Source organism: Sorex araneus, chromosome 5, assembly GCF_027595985.1.
Source record: "Sorex araneus isolate mSorAra2 chromosome 5, mSorAra2.pri, whole genome shotgun sequence".
In the NCBI taxonomy this organism is placed as follows: Eukaryota; Metazoa; Chordata; class Mammalia; order Eulipotyphla; family Soricidae; genus Sorex; species Sorex araneus.
The window spans coordinates 104,513,282-104,521,143 of NC_073306.1; the positions used below are offsets into that span (position 1 = coordinate 104,513,282).

A 7,862-nucleotide genomic window follows, 5' to 3' on the forward strand; every position below is an offset into this window, starting at 1 on the left:
ACACTAGGTCAATGGGGGATGGAAAAATGTCTACCACAGAGGCAGGTTGGGGGGTGGGAGGGGGGAATTGAGGCCATTGAAGGGAGGCTTTGTTGAAGGGATTGATGTTGGAACAATAAATTCCTGAAACTCAATCATAAGTATCTTTGTAACTTTGTAATTCACTGTGATTTAATAAAAATAAATAAATAAGAAAAGCCTCTGACCACTACTAAGTGTGGTCCCCAAAACAAAAAATAAAAGCCAAGCAAATAAATAAAAGCAATCATATATCCTTTCATTTCCAATGATTTATCACCACTATCTCCCTTGCTTCTCCCTACCATCATCTCCGAAGCTTTTTACTATGTTAGGAGTTCTCTCTGTGCCAGTTGCTCTATGAAGATAACTCTTTCCCTCGTCTTCGACAGGACTATCACTTAGGTCTCTACTTAGACATACTTTCGATGAGCATTCAAGCAGGTGCCTCTATTATTTTTTCTCATGAATAATCCTTTACATTTTATTATACTTAATTAACCATCTCCATTTTCATTTCTTGGATTTGTTTATTGTCCTTCTCAGCCTCCCCTTACTGAATTTTAATGTCTCCGAGGAAAGAAGCTACAAGATACTTCCCAAGCACAGTGCCTAATTCACAGTAGCACATTACATATTGCAATAGATATTTGCAAGGCTGGAGATATAGTATAAGGGGTAAGGTGCTGACCTTGAAAGTGACTGACCCATGTTCAATCCCTGACCACTTACGGTTCCAGAGCACCGCAGGAGAGATTCCTGAGCACAGAACCAGAAATAAGCCAAGTGTGTCCTAGAACCCCAAAATGAACAAGTATTTGTAAATAAATGAATATAATAAAATCACATTTTGGGGAAATTTCTGTCTGCCTCAAATAAAATTATATGCAGCTATAATTATTTGCAGAAATTCTCAGAAACTTGAAAGACAACAGCTTTAATCTTCTATTGCAAAAGTAAGGTAATTAAGGAAAAGAATGTAGATGATAAATTTTCTTTTTTAGGGCTTTTTTATCAGCTATAACCTTGATGTGACTAAAAGTACACTGCAGTATAATTTTTTCTGTAAGTAGATGACATCATTTTAGAATGACCTTTTTAAATCTCTGGCAGTGCTATTAGTCACATATAAAACCTAAAAAATGAACTTGGTGTCATCTTGTTCTTTGCTGGTTTTCTGATTGGAAATCTCAGCCTTGGCCCATGAACACATTTATTTGGCAGAAAGTCAGTTTATTTGATGGCTAAGGGTATCATAATGTTTCTTTTCTTGGTTAAATTAATACCCTTTCCCAGAAATACAGTTTAAATGGAACTGATATATGAAATATATACTCCAGATACTATGGTTCCTAGTTCTTCAAATGTTCATGGCCCATGTGTAAGAAAGTATGGGAAACAAGATTAAAAATAGCATCATATATAAACTCAAAGAGTTGATGCTTGGTAATTCATGTGGTTGTCAGAATTAATTTTTTCTCTCCCTCTTCCCTAAACTAGAAGTTTTTGAGAAATAAGATGCTATTTTCTCCCTTTATAATTTTGCATATAAATATTGGTATCTGATTGATATACAAACATTACTAATATGCCCTGTGAAGTGCCTTGACTCCAATGGAAAATATACCACATCAGAAAACTATGACTACAATTTACATACAAATCCAAAAAGTATCTTCCCAAAACTATTGTTTCATTGAGCAATAGTAAATAATGCATGATAGCTGCAATTAATAAGATGTTGAATGCAAAAAATATGCTAGGCATTGCACTGTATGATTCCTTTTCTACTCAGTAACCAGTGGTAGCATAACAGCATTGCGCTGTGTGGAAGAACTAATACAGAAAAAAGCACATTGTAAAGAACTTGTTTGTTTGTTTTCCAGTTTATCTTACAATTGACATGTAACAGTTTTTAAAAGGTCTAAGGGTCAGAGCCATAGTACAGCAGGCAAGGTGCTTGCCTTACATGCTTCTGACCTGAGTTGAATCCCAGACATCCCATATGGTTCCCTGAGCACTGCCATAAGTGATCCCTGAGCACAAAGCCATGAATAATCCCTTAGCATCGCAGGATGCATCCGTGTCAGCCCTCCAAAAAGGTCTTGAATGTCTAATTTGTAAAGTTAACTATAGAGGGAAATTCACATAGGCTTTCATATATACTTTAACTTCCTAAGGTCTTTATATCTTCACATATTTCTTTATTTAAAATTTTTTCAATTGTCTTATTCAAAACTTGGTGATTGGGGCATGAGCGATAGTACAGTGGGTAGGGTGTTTGCCTTGCACGTGGCTGACCTAGGTTTGATCCTCGGCATTCCATATGGTCCCTCGAGCACTGCGAGCAGTAATTCTTGAGTGCAGAGCCAGGAGTAACCCTTGAGTATTGCCGGGTGTGACCCAAAAAGCAAAAAAAAAAAAAAAAAAAAAAAACCTAAGTGATTAGCAATGCTGTTCATGACAACAATACTGTTCATGTACATAGCTTTCCAAGACCTCACCTTCCACCAGAGTGTCCTTTTACCTCCACCATTGTCTCAGGGGCCTCTCCTAAACCCACCTGTACCCCCACTCCCTGGCACAGACACCTCTGCCCTTGTAAAGTTCAACTTTGTAAATGGGTTCTCAGGTTTATTTGCTTACGTTTATAGTGTACAGTGTAGGGGCCAGAGAGACTGTACAGTGGTTAAGGTACATGGCTTGCATCAGTGGATTAATCAATGACTCTAAATTTATGGATGACTCTTGGCAGGGCTTGAAGGACCATCTGCAGTTCTGGGGATTGAAGTGGGGTCAGCATATTGCAAGACAAGTACCTTAAACCCTGCTCTCTCTTTAGCCCTCGTTTAATCACTTTTGTTACCATCCACGCCTTGCTATTGTGAATATTGCTGCAATATCACTTCAGTATAGTGATTTCATTTTCTCTGAGTATATGCCCAGATTCCTGGATCACATTAGGGCTCTATTTTTAATTTTTTGAGGAACATCCACACTGTTTTTCATGATGGTTGTACCTTATTATAAAGCCTCCAATTTTGTACCAAGCTTTCTTCTCCCACCTCATGCTTGGTATTATTTTTATCACTTCTCTCATTGATCACTGTATCACCGTATCACTGTTGTCCCGTTGTTCATCAATTTGCTCGAGCAGGCGCCAGTAATGTCTCCATTTGTCCCTGTCGCGTTCGGGGTCAGGGGAGTGAGGCCCATTATTGTTACTGTTTTTGGCATATTGAATATGCTAGGGGTAGCTTGCCAGGCTCTGCTGTGCGAGATTCTGCATTGCTCTCTTCTGGGAGCTTTGTTTTATAGTCTGGATATTGGCTATTGATGAGATTACATGGCGCTGGAGGCAGTTTGTGGTTGTGACTGCTAAGCTCCTGGAAAACAGGGGATTTGGGTGGAGGAGGCCCAGTCAATCCAAGCAGGCTTGGAGATCTCAACCACGGGTCCCTCATACCTGGGTTCCTCTGTTGGTTCCTTCATGGGTAAGGCTCGTCCGAGTGTGCGGAGAGTGGCCTTGAGCATGGCTGCAGCTGGGTTCTGGAGGTTTTCGGCTGCAGGAGGGCTCTGCCTGGGGGGCTGAGGTAAACTCAACCCGCACCCCCCTCCAAGATGGCCCCAATGAGGATAGCCTGGAGCGGGGGCAGGAGATTCTTTTTTTGATAGTCTACTGATATAACAGGTATAAGATGGTATCTTGTGATGGTTTTAATTTGCATTTTCCTGTGATGGTGACACCATTTCATGTACCTGTTGACTATCTGTAGGTTTTTTTAAAAAAATGTCTTTTCAGACATTTAGCTCATTTTTCAGTTGGGTTTTGCTGTTGAGTTATGGGTTCCTTATCTATTTTGATCAGATATTTAGTTTGCCTTTATTATTTATTAACACATTCAACACAGAAGTCTGGGTTCACCCTCCTTGTCTTTAGGTTTTAGGCCTGGAAGCAATAAATGCCATGTGAGCAGGAGAAATATTTGCTCTTATACATTTTTCTACCTCAAACTGTTATAATAGCCTAATTCTCTTGGTAAGGAAGTTGAAGCTTAGAACGGTTAAGGTCTCACAGGTGGTAAATGTTAAAGTCAGGCTTAGAGTGTGGTTTATCTGATTCCACAAATTTGGCAAATATTCTGTAAACTTAAGCTAGTGTTTATTTAAGCTTTTGATAACTGATTGTGGTTTCTTTCGTTATTGCCTAAAAGAAACCTTTACTTTATAAAAAAACAAAATCAGGGACTTATATAGAAAAAACAAAAACAAAAGCACACATTAGGATGAGATTCTAGGAGCATGGGTTCTAAGAATGAGTAACGTAAATGAGATGAGCCCTGAGAAATTAACTAACTTCCATCCTCAATGAGGCATAAAAATGGAAAATTTAATGATCTTATTTCAAAATTATGATAAGCAATATTGTTAAAAAATAAGGTCATCTCTGGCTTATCAATACCTCATCCATATATATAGTTGATTTTTTTCACTTGTAAACACTGTGAAGATGTTCTTTTGTTTTCTTCATAATTCTACTTTTCTAAGCAATTATGTTCAGAATAAGCTGTCATAAAATAAGCACTTTGCAAGCATACTTCTCACTCTTTCTTGCTTATATTGATTATAAGTAATAGTTGATTATCATAAAAAGCTATAAAACTAGATAATCTATATGAGGAGTCTTAAACCTGATTGAACATGAGAAATAACTTGATTGGTGGGGTGGAGTGATAGTACAGCAAATTAGGTGCTTGTGTTGCAAGTAGCCTACCCAGCTTTGATTCCTTGCATCCCACATAGCCCTCCAAGCACTGCCAGGACTAATTTCTGAGCACAAAGATAGGAGTAACCCATGAGCATTGCTAGGTGTGCCCCTCCAAACTCCCCCCCAATAAAAAAAGGAAGAAAAAGAAATAACTGGATAGGGATGAGGAATAAGAGAGGTCATGGAAAAACGGTATCTGATTACTGTTACACCCCCCCACCCACAACGCACACACACCAATTATATCAGAACTCTGGGAGTCTCTGAGCATCAATAACTCTTCTCTCAGGGTGAGGTGGACATCTCAGTGGTCAGGAGTGGAGGCCCTGTACACACAGGGACCCAAGTATAATCCCGCCAACACAATGTTCCCAGGGCATCACTAGGTGTGGCTCCCTGAGCACCACCTGGGGGGGGTCCCTCTCCTCCCATCCCAAATATTGCCTCTCTTGTGATGTTAATACACAGCAGGAATTTACAATGGATGTTCTAAAATATGTTATTATTTGTTATTTCCATTTCTGATCATTGTTCAATCCCTTTCCTCAAGAGTCAATGAGTTTAGTAATAGAGGGATCTAATGAACAGTCGTTAATCCAAAACCAATATGTGCTCATTGAATGGTAAGACTTGGGCCAGAGATATAGTACTGATCCAGGTTCTCTCCCTGGCGCTATGTATGATCAGCCAGCACTGCCAGGAGCGAACCCTGAGCACAGGGTCAGGATCAAGCCCTGGTTTGACCCCCAAACCAAGAATAAAACAAAATGATAAGACTTGGCTCTTAGGATTTCTTTTTTCCACCAACAATTTCAAGTCAGTCATTATAGTTTGCTTTGAGATTATATTTACCTTTGTTACTTAATAATGACAGAAAAATAGTTTCTAAAGATATTGATATTTTGGAGTTTTATTTCTGGCAGCTTTAGGCCACCCCTGAGCACAGAGCCAGGACTAGCCCCTGAGAACCTCAAGGTGTTCCCTCCCAATCACCCCCCTGTGCGTGCATGTGCACGCACGTGCGCACACACACACACGCACGCACGCACACACGCATACACGCCTGCATGCACACACAAAATCAGGTTCAGTCCCTCTGAATACAGAAAAGATAATCAAATTTTTTTTTTGGTGGGTTGAGAAAAATCGGACTTTTTATTAGAAAAAAAGCGACTCTAGGCGTCGGCGATGGTGACCTCCACCTCCACGCCGGGCTCGATGCTGATGGACGTGATCTGCTTCACGATCTCCGACAGGCTGTGCAGGTCGATGAGGCGCTTGTGGATGCGCATCTGGAAGCGGTCCCAGGTCTTGGAGCCTTCGCCGCACGGCGTCTTCCGGGTGGTGATGCGCAGCGTCTTGGTGGGCATCCGCTCGGGCCCTTCACCTGCAGGTTCTTCTCCTTGGCGCCGCGGATGAGGTCGGCGCACACCTTCTCCAGAGACTTCACGTTGCGGCTGGTGAGGGTGATGCGGACGCGGTGGATGGCCACCTCGGGCTCCACCGGCGTCTTGCCCGTGTCCTTGAAGGCCAGGGCTGCGCTGCGGCCTCCTGACCGACTTGTCCCTCGGCGCGAGAGAACAGCGGTGAGTCAGGAGCGACACCAGGCGCCCGCCTCGTCTTCCGCCGAAAAGGAGGGATAATCAAATTATTTTAACAGCTGAAAGTTAGATTAAGACATATATATGGGGTTTGGGAGATAGTACAGCAATTACGGTACATACATGACCCGGTTTGATTCCCAGCACCACATGGTCTCTTGAGCATCACTGGTTGCTGCCCTAGAGGCTCCCAGCACTGTCAGTTTGGCTTGGCATCCCTGCAGTGCAGGACCTCAGCTGCCTGGCATCCTCCAGACCTTGCTTTGGACCTTCTGCCAAGTTGGCCAGGCTGGAACGATAGCACAGCAGTAGGGAGTTCGCCTTGCACGCGGCCACCTGGGTTCGATTCCTTAGCGCCTCTCTGAGAGCCCGGCAAGCTACTGAGAGTATGTCACTGGCACGGCAGAACCTGGCAAGCTACCCGTGCGTATTGGATATGCCAAAAACAGTAACAACAAGTCTCACAATGGAGACGTTACTGGTGCCCCGCTCGAGCAAAGGGATGACAGTGACAGTGACCAAGTTGGCCGAGATTCACTGGTGGAGCCCAAGGGTATCCTGTGCACCTTTGGGACACCCCATCCCGACGCCCACCAACACACACACACACACACACACACACACACACACACACACACATGAATTCAGTTCATAAACAAGTTCTTTATTAACAGGTTACCAGAGTTCACAGTGTTTATCGTTATTGAGTATCTCACCTGCACGGCAGAAGCCTGGCAAGTTACCCGTGGCATATTTGATATGCCAAAAACAGTAACAAATCTCACAATTGAGACGTTACTGGTGCCCGCTGGAGCAAATTGATGAACAACAGAATAACAGTGACAGTGACAGTGACATTCCCATCTCAGCCCGCCTCAACCTTTCCTTTTCCTCTACTGACCTTCAGTGAAGACTTTTCCCATTTGGCATAAAAACCCTTATAGGTCAAGAAGTTTGTTTTTTTTTTCCATTGCTTTTCCATTCATTTTTTTTCTCCAACCCCCTTCTTCTGCTTTTTTTTTTTTTCTTTATGGGTCACACCCGGCGATGCACAGGGGTTATTCCTGGTTCTACACTCAGGAATTACTCCTGGCGGTGCTCAGGGGACCATATGGGATGCTGGGACTCGAACCTGGGTTGGCCGCGTGCAGGGCAAACGCCCTACCCGCTGTGCTATCGCTCCAGCCCCGATTATGAAAATTTAAAACTCAACCAAACTTGTTTAATATGTGCTTCCTCTCAGCAGCATCTAGAACTGGAAAAGTCTTTTCTTTTGCTGCCTCTGATGGCAGCACTCAAATTCAGACACCATTGTCTCAATACGGGCAAATAAAAATAAGATGGTGGGCAGTATATACCACTGTATCACTGTATCACCATTATCCCGTTGCTCATTTATTTGCTTGAGCGGGCACCAGTAACGTCCCTATTGTGAGACTTGTTGTTACTGTTTTTGGCATATTGAATATGCCACG

At 42.5% G+C, this 7,862-nt stretch overlaps 1 pseudogene; it reads right to left on the minus strand.

Moving 5' to 3' along the window:
- Positions 1–5,938: 5,938 nt before the first annotated feature.
- LOC101557006 (40S ribosomal protein S20-like) lies at positions 5,939–6,377 on the minus strand (annotated as a pseudogene).
- Between the last annotated feature and the right edge of the window lie 1,485 nt (positions 6,378–7,862).